This window comes from Acipenser ruthenus, chromosome 32 (assembly GCF_902713425.1).
Source record: "Acipenser ruthenus chromosome 32, fAciRut3.2 maternal haplotype, whole genome shotgun sequence".
Classification (NCBI taxonomy): domain Eukaryota; kingdom Metazoa; phylum Chordata; class Actinopteri; order Acipenseriformes; family Acipenseridae; genus Acipenser; species Acipenser ruthenus.
The window spans coordinates 9,304,129-9,320,216 of NC_081220.1; the positions used below are offsets into that span (position 1 = coordinate 9,304,129).

The 16,088-nt window shown below is 46.5% G+C and overlaps 7 non-coding genes across 7 annotated transcripts; 5 read left to right on the forward strand and 2 right to left on the reverse strand.

The window, feature by feature from the left end:
* The first annotated feature begins 2,936 nt into the window (after window positions 1-2,936).
* On the forward strand, window positions 2,937-3,018 carry trnal-cag (transfer RNA leucine (anticodon CAG)). The gene has a single exon. It is a non-coding gene; the product is annotated as a tRNA-Leu (tRNA).
* Window positions 3,019-3,316: 298 nt separating this feature from the next.
* trnai-aau (transfer RNA isoleucine (anticodon AAU)) lies at window positions 3,317-3,390 on the forward strand. Its single transcript has one exon. It is a non-coding gene; the product is annotated as a tRNA-Ile (tRNA).
* A 170-nt stretch (window positions 3,391-3,560) lies between these two features.
* On the reverse strand, window positions 3,561-3,642 carry trnas-aga (transfer RNA serine (anticodon AGA)). Its single transcript has one exon. It is a non-coding gene; the product is annotated as a tRNA-Ser (tRNA).
* A 2,148-nt stretch (window positions 3,643-5,790) lies between these two features.
* On the forward strand, window positions 5,791-6,008 carry LOC131703330 (small nucleolar RNA U3). Its single transcript, XR_009309795.1, has one exon. It is a non-coding gene; the product is annotated as a small nucleolar RNA U3 (small nucleolar RNA).
* A 680-nt stretch (window positions 6,009-6,688) lies between these two features.
* On the forward strand, window positions 6,689-6,770 carry trnal-cag (transfer RNA leucine (anticodon CAG)). The gene has a single exon. It is a non-coding gene; the product is annotated as a tRNA-Leu (tRNA).
* A 298-nt stretch (window positions 6,771-7,068) lies between these two features.
* Window positions 7,069-7,142, forward strand: trnai-aau (transfer RNA isoleucine (anticodon AAU)). The gene has a single exon. It is a non-coding gene; the product is annotated as a tRNA-Ile (tRNA).
* A 170-nt stretch (window positions 7,143-7,312) lies between these two features.
* trnas-aga (transfer RNA serine (anticodon AGA)) lies at window positions 7,313-7,394 on the reverse strand. Its single transcript has one exon. It is a non-coding gene; the product is annotated as a tRNA-Ser (tRNA).
* Window positions 7,395-16,088: the final 8,694 nt, after the last annotated feature.

A 16,088-nucleotide genomic window follows, 5' to 3' on the forward strand; every position in this document is an offset into this window, starting at 1 on the left:
GTTTTTACGTTAATCCGCCGATAATCCACACAAAAACGCCAAGATCCATCTGCCTTAGGCACCAGCACAACAGGAGAAGCCCAGGCGGAAGTCGAAGGTTCAATAACCCCATCCTCTTTCATCTGGTGCAGATAATGCTCAATGATGGCTCGCTTCTGTGGAGAGACTCTATAGGCACGTGAACGCACAGGAACTTCATCAATGGTATGTATTACATGCTTTGTAACATTGGTTCTTCCCAACTGGTTTGAACACACCCGTGTCCACTGCCTCATCACTCCCACAAGGTCAGGTCATAACAACGACAATAAATCACTCAACGCACCTGATGGTTCTGTGATAATAGTGCTAATGTGCGCCGTGATAGTTTTTGGGCTCTGAGGTGGAAGCGCATAATGCAAACAGATTCTGGGCAACAAGTCTCTGGGACGCCATGCCTGTTCCCATGCTGTCTTTTCCAGGAAGGGATGAAAGATATATCTCCCTCCATTCCAAACTCCATACTTTCTATTTGCCACGTCAATTCTTGTCTTGGTCTTGTCGAGAAAATCCAGCCCGAGGACGATAGGAAACGCCAGGTCTTTATCTGCCAGGATGAAAACAGGAATTGACCAGAACGTGTCATGAAAGCTGAAAGTAACGTGAGCTTTACCCATTGCTGTGTGAGAGGTTCCATTTGCCAAGGAAAACTGCTGCTCCGCACAAGGTGTCAGTTCTTCTTCTGGACGGCAAAGCCCCTTCCATAGCTTCCAGCAGATTAGAGAGTATGTGCTACCTGTGTCCAGTAAAGCTTGTCCGCAAACCCCTCTTGCTTCTATCTGCACTGCTAAAAGTGATAAAACATCCAGGCCAGGTTTCATTAAACGTTTTTTTAGGCCTGCTGTGGATAACACTCACCTCTGCCAGTTTCTTTGGCTTCTTTTGTGGGCGTGACTATGGAAGGTTCTTGTTATTCACCTTCGCCCAATATTCCTTTTGATTAGCCCAGTCTCTCTCAATCATCGTGCCCACCTGCACGAGCTCAGACACAGACTTAATTGCCCCACGCAGCCCACTAGCAAGTTTGGGATTGGCATTATTGAGGATTCGGTGCACCACGTCTGCTTCTTCAATCTTCAGGTCTCCACTTAATGCACAAGGCACGATAGTCATAGGCAGAATCTCAAATGCACTCCTGGGGGGACTGCACTCTGTTCCTCAGTCGATCTTCTATTTCGGTTTGGAAATCGGAGGGTAAAAAAAGCCTAAAAAAAGAGATTTTAAAAGCATACCATGAATGTAAATTGTGGCGTTCCGCAATCCACCAACTTTTTGTTGATCCTTTCAGAACAGACGACAAGGTAGCCATCAATCCAGGGTCAGACATAGGGCGCAAGGCTAAAAACTCCTCACACAGCTCCACATATATCATTGCGTCAGATGTTTGTTCATCTGTACCAAATTCTGGAAAATTAATTCTAATAGGCAACTTTGACCCTCTTCCTTCACTAGGTAATGCTTCTCAGCCTGGTTCACAGCTGGAACCGAAGACAATAAAGGGATACTAGCCTTTCTGGCTAATTTGTTAAGTTTATGCTCCCAAGCTTTATCTCGCTTGCCTAAAGAATCAATAATAGCCTTTTCCAATTTTAACACAGGCTGTACTACAAATTCTTCAGTTTGCCCAAAACGTGTTCGCACCTGCTCTCTGAATATCTCCTCCCGATTAAAGCTACTCGTTTGAGCTTGATGTACATCCTGCTCTACATTCCTTATACGGTCATTTATGGCTTGTATATCCTGTTTCACTTGTTCCAACTCCTGTACACTATTAACCAAGTCTCCTTCATCTTCACTCTCTGGCTCACTCAGATATAAGAGACTAAGAGAAGAAGCTAAATGATCTGTTTGATCCCTCCTAGTCACCACAGGTGCATTTATGTCAGTAAAAGCAACAGGGTCTGAACAACCAGTGTCAGTAACAGCAATGGGCGAGAGTGTGGTAGAATCTGAAGCCATGATAGACAAAATTGCACAGATGCACAAAGGGAAAGGTGTATACCCACTTTTTTATAATTCTTAATTGAACAAGTATGTGACCACTTTGAGATAATTACATTTTGGATTAAGGTGTCCTGCCAGACTAACTGCAAACAATTAAGTTGCAGATGGGAGTTTCTTACCCCATTATATGTGGTCGGTGTCACAAACTCATGTCATTTATTTGATTTCTTGTCCTTGCCATTTACAGCATGTTGGTAAAAGTACTAGACAGTTACGATTGCACATTAATGAGCGATCATAAAAGTTCAATTAGGAGAAAAGATATCCACTCACCACTAGCTAGACATTTTATAGATGTCAAACATTCCGTTTCAGATCTTAAATACCGTGGCATACAAAAAAATATTTCAAGCTCGAGGAGGTGATAATCTCGATCAAAAACTATTACAATGTGAATCCAAATGGATTTCTATTTCCATACGGTACAACCCGAGGGATTAAATGAAGAGCTAGGGTTATCATGTTATCTGTGATATAATGTGCAAGCATACTTGTCTTTCATAAGAGCTGAAAATAAATGATAGCGCTTTGAGATAATGTCTGCTACTGGCGGATTGTTTACAAATGTACTCAATTATGTTACAACTTTTTTGTCTACGAAAGATATCTGTAACATTTATGTAATGCCTCTGTGGTTTTTTCATGAAGTTAATTTGCTAACAGACGGTTCTGATTTGTTTCTAACCGTGAAGCGATCACTCTGTTTGATGTATATTTTCTTTCTGTAAGAGGAGTGTCCTTGTGATCCCATATAAAATGCGACGAAACAGGTCGCCCTCCTTAATATAAACAGATAAAGAATAAGTTCACGCACACACCAGGTGATTTACTGTAGCGTCAGACATTGGAGGTTCAGCAGTGTACTGCAGTGTTGTGCAAAGTCGTCGGTGTAAGTCAGGATGGCCGAGCGGTCTAAGGCGCTGCGTTCAGGTCGCAGTCTCTCTGGAGGCGTGGGTTCGAATCCCACTTCTGACAAATCTGTTTGTTTATTTATTTCTTAAAACGTCCACCGAATGCTTGGTAATTTGATTTGTTTTTCTTGTTAGTATTCAAATCACAAGGTCGTTAAATGAGAGAAAGTCACCGCAAGCCTGCACCTCACCACATCCTTCACACTGTTAAACTGCCTCATTATGACGAGGCCTCTAATTATGCCTTTCCAATAATTTGAATGTGTTATTGTTCAGTTTAACATGAAAACATCTTCGTAGAACAATCATAATGTCCGCAGGACTTATTTTCCTCGGGTTCTAGTATCAAGTTTTGAGTGTGTGGCCGGTTAGCTCAGTTGGTTAGAGCGTGGTGCTAATAACGCCAAGGTCGCGGGTTCGATCCCAGTACGGGCCTCGGCTTTTCTTCTTTAAAGAAACCACAGCATTTGTAATGGTGCCAAAATGAACATTCTTTAACAAAATGAACCGAAGCGATATGAACTACAACCAGTAATATTTCAGACTTCCTGAGCTTTAAACATGGATTAACAATGAACACATACAATCAATTAAAAACAAAGCTTACGTAGTCGGCAGGATTCGAACCTGCGCGGGGAAACCCCAATGGATTTCTAGTCCATCGCCTTAACCACTCGGCCACGACTACATGCTCGCACGAGTATTTGTGAAAATATCCAAAAGAAGTAAACGAAACCCGTAGTAATGCTGTAGATGGCAGTATAGGCTAACTAATGAACCGAAGTCAAATGTCTTTGTTGAAACTGTCAGATTTGTACAAGGCAAGCACACGTGGGAAATGTAAATACAATATAATTTTTGTTAACGTTCATAATAATGAATACATCTTTATTTCAAAATATGTAGCTATTTAACTGATCTTTTCAAAAAACACCCCCATCCAAAAAACAAAGTAGTTATTTAATTGAACTGAAAAATTGACTTGCTTCATGGCTGTTGCCAGAGCACTCGAGCACGTTCTGGCTAGCGTGAGCGGACTTAGCAGATAACAAGATCTACAAAATATTTCATGCTAATAAAACATACCATAATTATGTCCGATTTTATTATACATGGCAACTTACAGAGACTAGGGTGTGTGAACTATGCATCAGCTGTAGAGTCACTTACATTTACATCTCACCCGAAAAACGGAGCACAAGGAGGTTAAGTGACTTGCTCAGGGTCACACAATGAGTCAGTGGCTGAGGTGGGATTTGTACCGGGGGACCTCCTGGTTAAAAGCCCTTTATCTTTAACCACTGGACCACACAGCCTCCTATAACAAAATCACACCCCAGATGGGACTCGAAACCACAATCCATGGCTTAGAAAGCCAGTGCCTTATCCATTAGGCCACAAGGGCTGACACGAAAAGCACATTTGGTAGTAATAAAGAAAGTGGGAACAATAGTATCGTGGTTTAATACATCATATCCAAGCCATCGTTGGTGTTCAAACACAGCAGAGTGTTACACTGGGAAAGGGCCGTACTTGTCAGTACGTATTTGACATTCATGTGGGAAGATTTAAGATTGTGAAGAAGTTTAAGTATGCTGCGTATTTGCGCATTGGGAACCTTACATAATTAGGTTTTTGATTAATGCCACTTTCTTACGGACAGTAATCAAGGTGACGATACAAGACCAGAGCCAATAAAGCAGTTATTTTCCTGTCCTTTCATTACCATATTCTAGTGTGCTTGTTCAGAATATGCGTGAATCGTGAAAACGTCTTGCGAATATGTGAACAAAGCCAGCATTCACTTTATTGATCACCATGTGGATTAACCGCTATTGGAACACAGATGATTGTGTTAAAGATGTTAATAGACTTTTAATGTACACATTTTAGAGCTAAACGTTTGTTGAGACAGTTCAAGCGCTGTAACAGTGTTTAACTATTTCCTGGATGTTTGCCTTTTGGTCTTACTCTGGAAAAAGTAATAATAATAATAAAAAGTAGGCAAAACCATTTTTTGAGAAACCGCATTTGGGAGAAAAACTAACAGTTTGGAAACACATTTGCAAAGGCATTGGATTCTATTGTGGTGTTTCCGATCTGTTGAACGTTTCTCATTACATGCAGGTTTACTGGCTTGACAAAAAGGCGATTGACGAAAAGAATGCTGTCTCGATAGCAAAATCGCGTCAAGCTGAAATAGCTCAGTTGGGAGAGCGTTAGACTGTAACGATCCCTGCTTCGATCCCGGGTTTTTGCAAACAGCACTAGAGCTATTTTTTCTTAATTAATTTTTTGAATTAAAAAAACAGCAAATTTTTTCTTCAGTGTAATTGGAGGAAATAAAAACGTATTATAGTGCCATTTTCTAATGATATAAAGAAATGCAAAAAGCATCATCTCTGTGTGGGCTTGAAACACCAAAATTTCGATTAACAGCCGAACATGCTAACCGATTATGGTGTTTTATTAGATAACACCCTGGGAGCTCAACAGAACAGTGTGTATGCATATTGCTAAAATGGAAACCAAATATACACGATTCAAATTGGAATCATATTCAGATTTTAAGCACAAATCTGATAGACTTCACAGTGCAAAGGAGGAAGGCAGACAATGCAAATGAGGCAACTGGCTCCTACTTTTTAAATCATACGAGAAACTTGAACCCAATTTAGCTTTTAACCGCCTGCAGTTTGGAATGAGTTTGAAATGTTGTTGTAACACCTCACTGGGCAACAGCAATTGCATTATATGAAAGCTCCTGTCTATTTGTCAGCGGCACAGCTACCGGTGCCACTCAGAGTTGGATGGAGACGGTTGGCCACTTGCCCATAAAACAATACTTTCCGGGATCATTTCTATAGTGATTTTCCAGCGAAATGCGTTTATAAAGTGTGTGGACTCGCTATCCACGAGGAAGAGTGAGAGTGTTCGTTTTTGAGCGTGAAGGAGACAGCGAGTGGTTTTTTTTTTTGGCCAACTGCTCCCTTTATTGATGACCGCTCAAGTGTTCCTTAGGGGGCTGGAGGAAGCGGACACGTTCTGAGTGGGTATCTTACCAAAAGGTACGCAAGACGAACTACAGTTGCAAAGCACTGCTGCTTTTTTCGATGATTGATTAAAACTATCAATCTGACTGAAAACACGGATCACATTAATTGTGATCGGTTTGATACCAATAGGCTTACATGACAGGTATTGTGTATAGACAATGTCATATACATAGAAATGAACACGGACAGTGTTTTTTTAAGGGCTGACTCATTTTAATGTTCGAGAGATCTAGGTGTACTGGACAAATATACTGGATTTTTTCCATGTCGTAATTGTGCCGCCTGTGATAATGCGTTTGAAACTAGAGATAGTGTGAGATAATGTCTGTTACTGGCGGATAGTTTACAAATGTACTCAATTATGTTACAACTTTTGTGTCTACGAAACATATCTGTAACATTTATGTAATGTCTGTGTGGTTTTTTCATGAAGTTAATTTGCTAACAGACTGTTCTGATTTGTTTCTAACCGTGAAGCGATCGCTCTGTTTGCCGTATATTTTCTGTCTGTAAGAGGAGTGTCCTTGTGATCCCATATAGAATGCGACGAAACAGGTCGCCCTCCTTAATATAAACAGATAAAGAATAAGTTCACACACACACCAGGTGATTTACTGTAGCGTCAGACATTGGAGGTTCAGCAGTGTACTGCAGTGTTGTGCAAAGTCGTCGGTGTAAGTCAGGATGGCCGAGCGGTCTAAGGCGCTGCGTTCAGGTCGCAGTCTCTCTGGGGGCGTGGGTTCGAATCCCACTTCTGACAAATCTGTTTGTTTATTTATTTCTTAAAACGTCCACCGAATGCTTGGTAATTTGATTTGTTTTTCTTGTTAGTATTCAAATCACAAGGTCGTTAAATGAGAGAAAGTCACCGCAAGCCTGCACCTCACCACATCCTTCACACTGTTAAGCTGCCTCATTATGACGAGGCCTCTAATTATGCCTTTCCAATACTTTGAATGTGTTATTGTTCAGTTTAACATGAGAACATCTTGGTAGAACAATCATAATGTCCGCAGGACTTATTTTCCTCGGGTTCTAGTATCAAGTTTCGAGTGTGTGGCCGGTTAGCTCAGTTGGTTAGAGCGTGGTACTAATAACGCCAAGGTCGCGGGTTCGATCCCCGTACGGGCCATGGCTTTTCTTCTTTAAAGAAACCACAGCATTTGTAATGGTGCCAAAATGAACATTCTTTAACAAAATGAACCGAAGCGATATGAAGAACAACCAGTAATATTTCAGACTTCCTGAGCTTTAAACATGTATTACCAATGAGCACATACAATCAATTAAAAACAAAGCTTACGTAGTCGGCAGGATTCGAACCTGCGCGGGGAAACCCCAATGGATTTCTAGTCCATCGCCTTAACCACTCGGCCACGACTACATGCTCGCACGAGTATTTGTGAAAATATCCAAAAGTAGTAAACGAAACCTGTAGTAATGCTGTAGATGGCAGTATAGGCTAACTAATGAACCGAAGTCAAATGTCTTTGTTGAAACTGTCAGATTTGTACAAGTCAAGCACACGTGGGAAATGTAAATAAAATATAATTTTTGTTAACGTTCATAATAATGAATACATCTTTATTTCAAAATACGTAGCTATTTAACTGATCTTTTCAAGAAACACCCCCATCCACAAAAACAAAGTAGTTATTTAATTGAACTGAAAAATTGACTTGCTTCATGGCTGTTGCCAGAGCACTCGAGCACGTTCTGGCTAGCGTGAGCGGACTTAGCAGATAACAAGATCTACAAAGTATTTCATGCTAATAAAACATACCATAATTATGTTCGATTTTATTATACATGGCAACTTACAGAGACTAGGGTGTGTGAACTATGCATCAGCTGTAGAGTCTCTTACATTTACATCTCACCCGAAAAACGGAGCACAAGGAGGTTAAGTGACTTGCTCAGGGTCACACAATGAGTCAGTGGCTGAGGTGGGATTTGTACCGGGGGACCTCCTGGTTAAAAGCCCTTTATCTTTAACCACTGGACCACACAGCCTCCTATAACAAAATCACACCCCAGATGGGACTCGAAACCACAATCCATGGCTTAGAAAGCCAGTGCCTTATCCATTAGGCCACAAGGGCTGACACGAAAAGCACATTTGGTAGTAATAAAGAAAGTGGGAACAATAGTATCGTGGTTTAATACATATCCAAGCCATCGTTGGTGTTCAAACACAGCAGAGTGTTACATTGGGAAAGGGCCGTACTTGTCAGTACGTATTTGACATTCATGTGGGAAGATTTAATATGCTGCATATTTGCGCATTGGGAACCTTACATAATTAGGTTTTTGATTAATGCCTCTTTCTTACAGACAGTAATCAAGGTGACGATACAATACCAGAGCCAATAAAGCAGTTATTTTCCTGTCCTTTCATTACTATATTCTAGTGTGCTTTTTCAGAATATGTGTGAATCGTGAAAACGTCTTGCGAATATGTGAACAAAACCAGCATTCACTTTATTGATCACCATGTGGATTAACCGCTATTGGAACACAGATGATTGTGTTAAAGATGTTAATAGACTTTTAATGTACACGTTCCCTTTCAAGTCGAAAATAACCCATCAAGGTATGGGACATTGCCGTCAGGCAGTAGGGATTGGCTGAGCTTTATGTCAAAGCTGCCGATAGGCCTCCGCGCAAGCCTCTTTTGCCTTCAGCCTCAGTAGCGGTAGGACTTAGAGCTATTTAACTGATTGTACTTACTAAAGCTTAGGCTTGAGAAGCTGGTTTATCCCCTTCTCCGAGTTTATTTCAGTTATACTCTCCGGAGTTATTATTATTATTATTATTATTATTATTATTATTATTATTATTATTGTTATTGTATTATTATTTAGGATTATATATTGTTTTACTTTATATATTCCTTCTCGCTTTGCTTCGGCATCGCGTTTCTTCATGGTCTCCCCGTCTTTCCTCTGTTCTTATAATTTATTGTGTTGGGTTTTTGTATTTTATTGTGTATATATATATATATTTGTTATATATATTGTATATATTTTGTCTTTCGGACGCGTGTTGCGTTGGCCTTGGCCCACGCGCATTTTGCTTCCCTTCACTATACAGAGGAAGACAACCACCAACGTGCAAAATCCCCAGCATCTTCAGGTAGGTATTGCACAGCATCAGACGCCGTACCAGCACTTAGCGTCTCCGCATGGCGGGTCAGCTGACGCTTAGGCGTCTGTGCTAGTGTTCCAAACTCGGTACTCGCGCTTTGGCGCTCGCGCTCCGGCGCTTTTGGTGTCAACGCTTGTGCGCTTGGTGCAGCGCTTCGGCGCTTTGTGCAGCGCTTCTGCGCTTGGTGCTTAGTGCTTCTGCACTTGGGGCTCAGTGCTCGACGCTTCGACGCCTCGACGCGCGCACCCTCGACGTTTGACGCACGCACCTCGGTGCTCGACGCTTCGGCGCTCGACGCACGCACCCTCAACGCTCAACGCACGCACCTCGGCGCTCGACGCACGCACTTCAGGTGCTTGACGCTGGTGTCCGACGCTTTGGCGTTCGACGCGCGCACCTTGGCGTTTAATGCGACAGTGCTCGACGCACACTCTTGGTGCTTGGCGTCAATACTAGACGCTTCAGCGTTCTACTATGTCTGGGTTCCACCGTTGCGTGACCTGTCAGGCCAAGTTGCCTGCTAGCGACCCTCATGAGGACTGCGTCGCATGCTTGGGGCCGGACCATGCCGCATCTGCCCTGGCAGATAGGGCATACTGCCAGCTATGTGCGGAGTTTCAGACACGCACCCTTCGCCAGAGAGCTAGGAAGGCAGTTGGAGGTCGTTCCCCATCCTCGGGCTCGTCCCACACCGTCTTGGCCCCACCATCATCTGTCGTGTCGCTGCCGGTGACGTCTCAGCTCCCTCTGAGCCCATCTTCCCAGCTTACAGCTGGTCAGAGGTCTCCAATTAGAACCGAGCTGGGTGCAGTTGCGCAGCTTTTGGTTAAGCTGGCTCAGCTGAATGCGCGAGCACAGGGCAGGAGCATTGCTTCCCTTGTGGTGGCAAGGAGGCAGCTCTGGCTCTCTCAGGCCAGGGTACAGGAGCCTGATAAGGCCCCTTTGCTAGATGCTCCTATATCCCCGGGGCACACGTTTGGCCCAGCGGTGGAGGAGATGCTGCAACGCTCCGTCAAGGCGCGTGAGGCGTCGCAGCAGTTGGCTAAGATGTGGCCAAGCAAGCCTTTCCAGCCAAGGCAGCCGCAGGAGCGCCAATGGCGCAGGGCGCCGCCACAGCAGCAAGCGCACTCACAGGGCAGTAAAACCGTCCCTTTGGGGGTTTCAGCACGCAGCCAACCCGCGTTTGCAAGACCGCAGCGAGGAGGGTGGCGCCCCAGAGGAGGTAGCAGACCACGCCCTCGTGGCTCTGGCCAGGCCCCTCGTGAGCGAGCGCAGCCTAAGCAGCCCTGAGAAACCCCGGCAGCCGTTAACCCACCCCTACACTGTTCCACAGCTCCTGTTCTGGCAACAATGCACCAACGACATCTGGGTGCGCAAAACTATACTCACCGGGTACACCCTTCAATTCCGGTTAAACCCCCCCCCCCCCCTTCAGGAGAGTGGTGGTAACTGCAGTGAAGGACTCGGTTCAGTCCTCAGCTCTAAATGCAGAAATACAGGCATTGCTCAAGAAGCGTGCCATTCAACTAGTAGACCCTGCTCTGACCGACCAGGGGTTCTACTCCAAGTACTTCCTAGTGCCAAAAAAGGACGGTGGGCTCCGCCCTATTTTAGATCTGTGAGTACTGAACAAATACCTATGGGTGTTGTCGTTCAAGATGCTTACGCACAGGCACATTGTCCAGTCTGTCCGGCAAGGCGACTGGTTTACCACCGTAGACCTCACAGATGCATACTTTCACGTTCCCATCTGTCCGGGTCACAGGAAGTACCTACGTTTCGCATTTCAGAGCAGGATCTACGAGTGTTGTGTCCTGCCATTCGGCCTGTCTCTAGCTCCTCGAACCTTTTCGAAGTGTATGGACGCCATTTTAGCCCCCTTGCGGGCTCAAGGCATCCGACTGCTGAACTATCTGGACGACTGGCTCGTCTGCGCGCAGTCAAAGGAGCAGTTGGCACAGCACACAGCTCGAGTTGATGGCGTTCCATCCTCCTCCTTTTTCTTCCCCAGAGGAAGAGCGGTTACACATGCTCTGCCCTGTGCGGGCATTGAGGTGTTATATTGATCGCACAAAGACTGTGAGGCAAACAGAACAGCTATTCATATGCCATTTTTCTAAAACTTTGGGTCAGCCGTTGTCTAAGCAATGCCTTTCTCATTGGATAGTGGATGCTATTCAGTTAGCATATGATTCTATGGGCCTTCCGCCACCAGGGCAGTTGAAGGCACATTCCACTAGGGGTATGGCAACATCCTGGGCCCTCTTTAGAGGGGTGCCGATGTCTGACATTTGCGCTGCAGCCAGTTGGGTTACACCGCATACATTTATGAGGTTCTACCGGTTAAATGTACTGGAATCCTCTGCTCCGTCATTTGGAGCATCTGTGTTGCACTCTATGACGCCTCAGGTTGCGGACGTCTAGAGTGGTTGACAATATGGTGTGACTATTCCACCTTGGGACAGGTGTCATTGCGAGCATAGACGCTGAGGCGCAGCTCCGCATATGTGTAGATGTACTGCCTACGCAGTTGCGTTATGACGTAAGGCTGTCCTACTGCCGAGAATCCTCCCTCGCGACGGCTTGGGTACATTGTTCCCATACCTTGATGGTTATTTTCGACTTGAAAGGGAACAATAGGTTGTGGATGCAACCCCGGTTCCCTGAAAGAGAAAATAACCATCAAGCCGCCAGGTCGCTCTGGAGGCCTTCACGGCCTGAAGGGCAAAAGAGGAGGTGACTCTCCGCGCGCTGCGTATAGTAAGCTCCCAGGGGGGAGGGCTCACACGGCAGCTTGCGCGGAGGCCTATCGGCAGCTTTGACATAAAGCTCAGCCAATCCCTACTGCCTGACGGCAATGTCCCATACCTTGATGGTTATTTTCTCTTTCAGGGAACCGGGGTTGCATCCGCAACTTATCGTATCGATCCCTCCTGTAAGATTGGCGAGCGGCTATTACTCTTTTCTACTACATGAGGCCTCGTGTAGTTGCAGATACCGTGTGGAGAGCTGTTCTGGTGCTGTAAGGAGACCCCACGGGCCTAGCAGCTCGGCTGAATCGGCTGCATACCCCGGCATCCACCGCGGTTCTCCCGCCGACCTTCAGGCTTGGAACAGCGCCTACCCGGCCCCGATTGACTTGGCACTGGTGTAACCATCTCCGTGCCGACCGCGCCCACCATCGGCACAGACTGTCTCGGCACCGAGTGTTCGGCACCGACAGCGTTCTCCTCGGCGCCGATCCCGCCTAGTCACCATGTCAGTGCAGTCAACTGAGTCCTCCGCTGGTTTCCACCAGGGCGACCAGTGCGCGACAAAGCTGCCCAGTCAGGATGAGCACCGGTCCTGCGCCAGATGCTTAGGGGCAGACCATGCGGTCAAAGCACTGGCGGGTGAGTTGGACTGCTCTCCATGCAGGAAGTTCTCCAAAAGAACTGAACGCAGGAGAGCTGCCCCATCCCCAGCTGAGTATCTCTCCCCAAGCCATGGCAGAATGAGGTCAGTGGTTCAGGGTCCTCCTAGGACCCCACGTCAGATTAGAACTCATTAATTAGAACTACATTTATTTATTACACAAATAATAATCTCTACATCTGTGAATAACTTATTTTAACATGCTTTGTGTTTTAGTGGTCAGATTTAATTTACCAGCATCAGCCAAATCAATATTGTTGTGCTACATGTATTCATTTATAGCAATATTTATTCAAACATTTTAATAATTTCTATATTTAAAAAGTATGTATTTCTACGTGTATTTGTTTACATTTGCATTCATGTATTTATTCATTTATAAAATCGTGCTGTGTTTTGTACTTGCTCTTACTAGAACTGAAGTCATTGGGCCCGATCTTGGATAGATTTGCGCACCACTTAAACGGCCGTTATGTGCAAATGCGCATAATGTTCTATATTCGAAACGTCCTTTTGCGCGTCACAATCCATTCTGCGCTGTGCAGAAATAAAATGTATGCATCGCACAATATGGGGGGAGTGGCCGACAATATGCGTGATCCTGCTATTTTCAAAAGTATGTGCCAGTTTTGCGAGGCATAGAATAACGCTTTTAAAAAGCAAGCGTTAACTCCGCGCACATCCCCCCAGGACTCACACAAGCACGGAACAGCAGGAGCTTTCCAAGGTACCGCTATGGGAAACACCCCGCGAGCGCACAAGACTCCGTCCACATCTACAGTGGGACTATTATATGGTGATTATAGGACAGGAATTCAAAAGAACGATTGTGATAATTGCTTCACTGTTTAAAAAAAAAACATGTTTAAAAAACAATCTGCAGGAAGCTGCTATCTCGACCGCTCTTTCAGACTGAAACATTAGGCTACTATTTACTTTTCTAAGCAAGCATTCTTGGTGCTGCAAGAATAGCTCCCAAAACAGAATGGAGAGTACAGTACGGTATGTGACATAGACCGAGCTGGCAAATACAAAACAACTGTCTGGAGAAGGAGCGGGCTCTGGAGGCAGGGGAGCATAGCGGAGGTAGAGCCAGTCTTCTAGTGCAGGTGGAGTGGAGAGGTCGAGTGGGGGTGTAGGGAGAGATGAGGGTCTGGAGGTAGCTGGGTGCAGTCTGGTCAAGACATCTGTAGGCTAGTACAAGAGTCTTGAACTGGATGCGAGCGGTGATCGGGAGCCAGTGGAGTGAGCGGAGGAGTGGAGTAGCGTGGGCGAAGCGAGGCAGAGAGAACACCAGGCGGGCAGCAGAGTTCTGGATGAGCTGGAGCGGACGGGTGGTGGACGCAGGGAGGCCAGCCAGGAAGGAGTTGCAGTAGTCTAGGCGGGAGAGTACCAGGGCCTGGACCAGGAGATGGGTAGCATAGTTGGTGAGGAAGGGTCGGATTCTTCAGATGTTGCTGAGCAAGAATCGGAAAATGCGTGCCACAGTGGAGATGTGCTGGGAATAAGAGAGGCAGGGGTCCAGGGTGACTCCAAGGTTCTTAGCTGAGAAAGAGGGAGAGAGTGTGGTAGATTCCAGAGGAACAGAGATAGAGAGATCAGAGGAGGGGGAGGAGGAGGGAAAGAAAAGGAGGTCAGATTTAGAGAGGTTGAGTTTGAGGTGATGCAAGTGCTTCCAGGAGGAAATAGCAGACAGACAGGTAGAGATACGGGAGGAGATGGTGGAGTCAGAGGTAGGGAAGGAGAGGAAAATCTGAGCATCATCAGCATAGAAATGGTATGAGAAACCATAGGATGCGATGAGGGGGCCCAGGGAGCGGGTGTAGAGAGAGAACAGGAGAGGACCCAAGACTGACCCTTGGGGGACTCCAGTTAAGAGAGGGTGAGGTGTGGCGGTTGCTCCAAGCCAGGTTACCTGGTAAGTGCGGTTGGAGAGGTAGGAGGAGAACCAGGCCAGAGCAGTGCCAGAGATCCCCAGGTCATCGAGAGATGATAGTAGAATAGAGTGATCAACAGTGTCAAAGGCAGCCGAGAGGTCGAGGAGAATTAGGACAAAGGAGAGAGAGGCAGCTCGGGCACACTTAAGTGAGTTGGTGACAGACAGGAGGGAGGTTTCAGTGGAGTGAGCAGAGCGGAAGCCAGATTGGAGAGGGTCAAGCAGAGAGTGGTTGGACAGGAAAGCAGAGAGCTGGCGGTGTACAGTCCGCTCGAGGGTTTTGGAGAGGAAGGGTAGGAGGGAGACAGGACGGTAGCTCTGGAGGGAGGTGGGGTCGAGGGTAGGTTTTTTGAGGAGGGGAGTGATAGAGGCTTTTTTGAAGGCAGAGGGAAAGATAACAGAAAGTAGAGAGGTGTTGAGGAGGGAGGAGATGAAGAGGAGTAGAGCAGGAGCAGCAGCTTGAAAGAGGTGAGTGGGGAGGGGGTCCAAGGCACATGAGGTGGGTTTGTGACCCTGGAGCAGGGAGGAGAGGTCAGAGTCTGAGAGGGGCAAGAAGGTGGAGAAGGGGGGTGAGTTAGTAGGGGTTGCAGTGGGTGTAGGAGTTGGAGCGGGAGGGGGTGCGGGGGAGGGAGAGGTGTTAAAGAGTTTGCGGATATCTGAGATTTTAGAAGAGAAGAAGGAGGCAAAGTCATCAGGGGAGATAGAGGAGGGAGGAGGAGGGGGGAGGGTTTAGGAGGGAGGAGAAGGTAGAGAATAGTTTACATGGGTTGTTAGTGGAGGCTTGGATTACAGATTGGAAATAAGCACATTTAGCAGAGGAGAGAGTAGAGGAGAAGGAGGAGAGGAGAGTGTGGTAAAGGTCTAGGGCAGCAGGGAGTTTGGTTCTCTTCCATTTCTTTTCAGCAGATCGCAGTGTGATTCTTGCCGAGCGGAGCGCAGAGGAGAGCCAGGGATGGGGAGGGGAGGGGCGAGCAGGACGGGAGGTGAGGGGACAGAGGGAGTCGAGGGAGGAGGTGAGTGAGGAGAAGAGGGTGGAGGTAGCAGAGTCTACGGAGAGTTGTGAAAAGGAGTCGATAGGAGGGAGGTGAGAGAGAGCAGTGGAGGCAAGGACAGAGGGGGAGAGAGAGCGGAGGTTACGGCGAGAGGTGACAGTGGGGGTAGGAGGAGCAGGGAGAGGGGGGAGAGACAGAGAAAAAGAGATGAAATAGTGATCATAGAGGTCCAGGGGGGTGACAGAGAGGGTGGAGGGGCAGCAGGCCCTGGAGAAGGTGAGGTCCAGTTGACGGCCAGCTTTGTGGGTAGGAGGGGACGGAGAGAGACAGAAGTCGAAGGAGTGCAGGAGAGGGAGGAATCCAGCAGAGTGGCTGGGGTTGGAGAGATGGATGTTGAAGTCACCCAACAGGACAGTCGGGGTAGACAGAGAGGGGAGGGAGGAGAGTAGATAGTCGAGTTCATCCAGAAAGTGAGTGAGAGGCCCAGGGGGGCGGTACAGAACAACGAGCAGGAGTTGACAGGGAAAGGTTAGTTGGACTGCATGAAATTCAAAGGTATTGACAGAGAGCGAGATGAGATCGGAGGGGA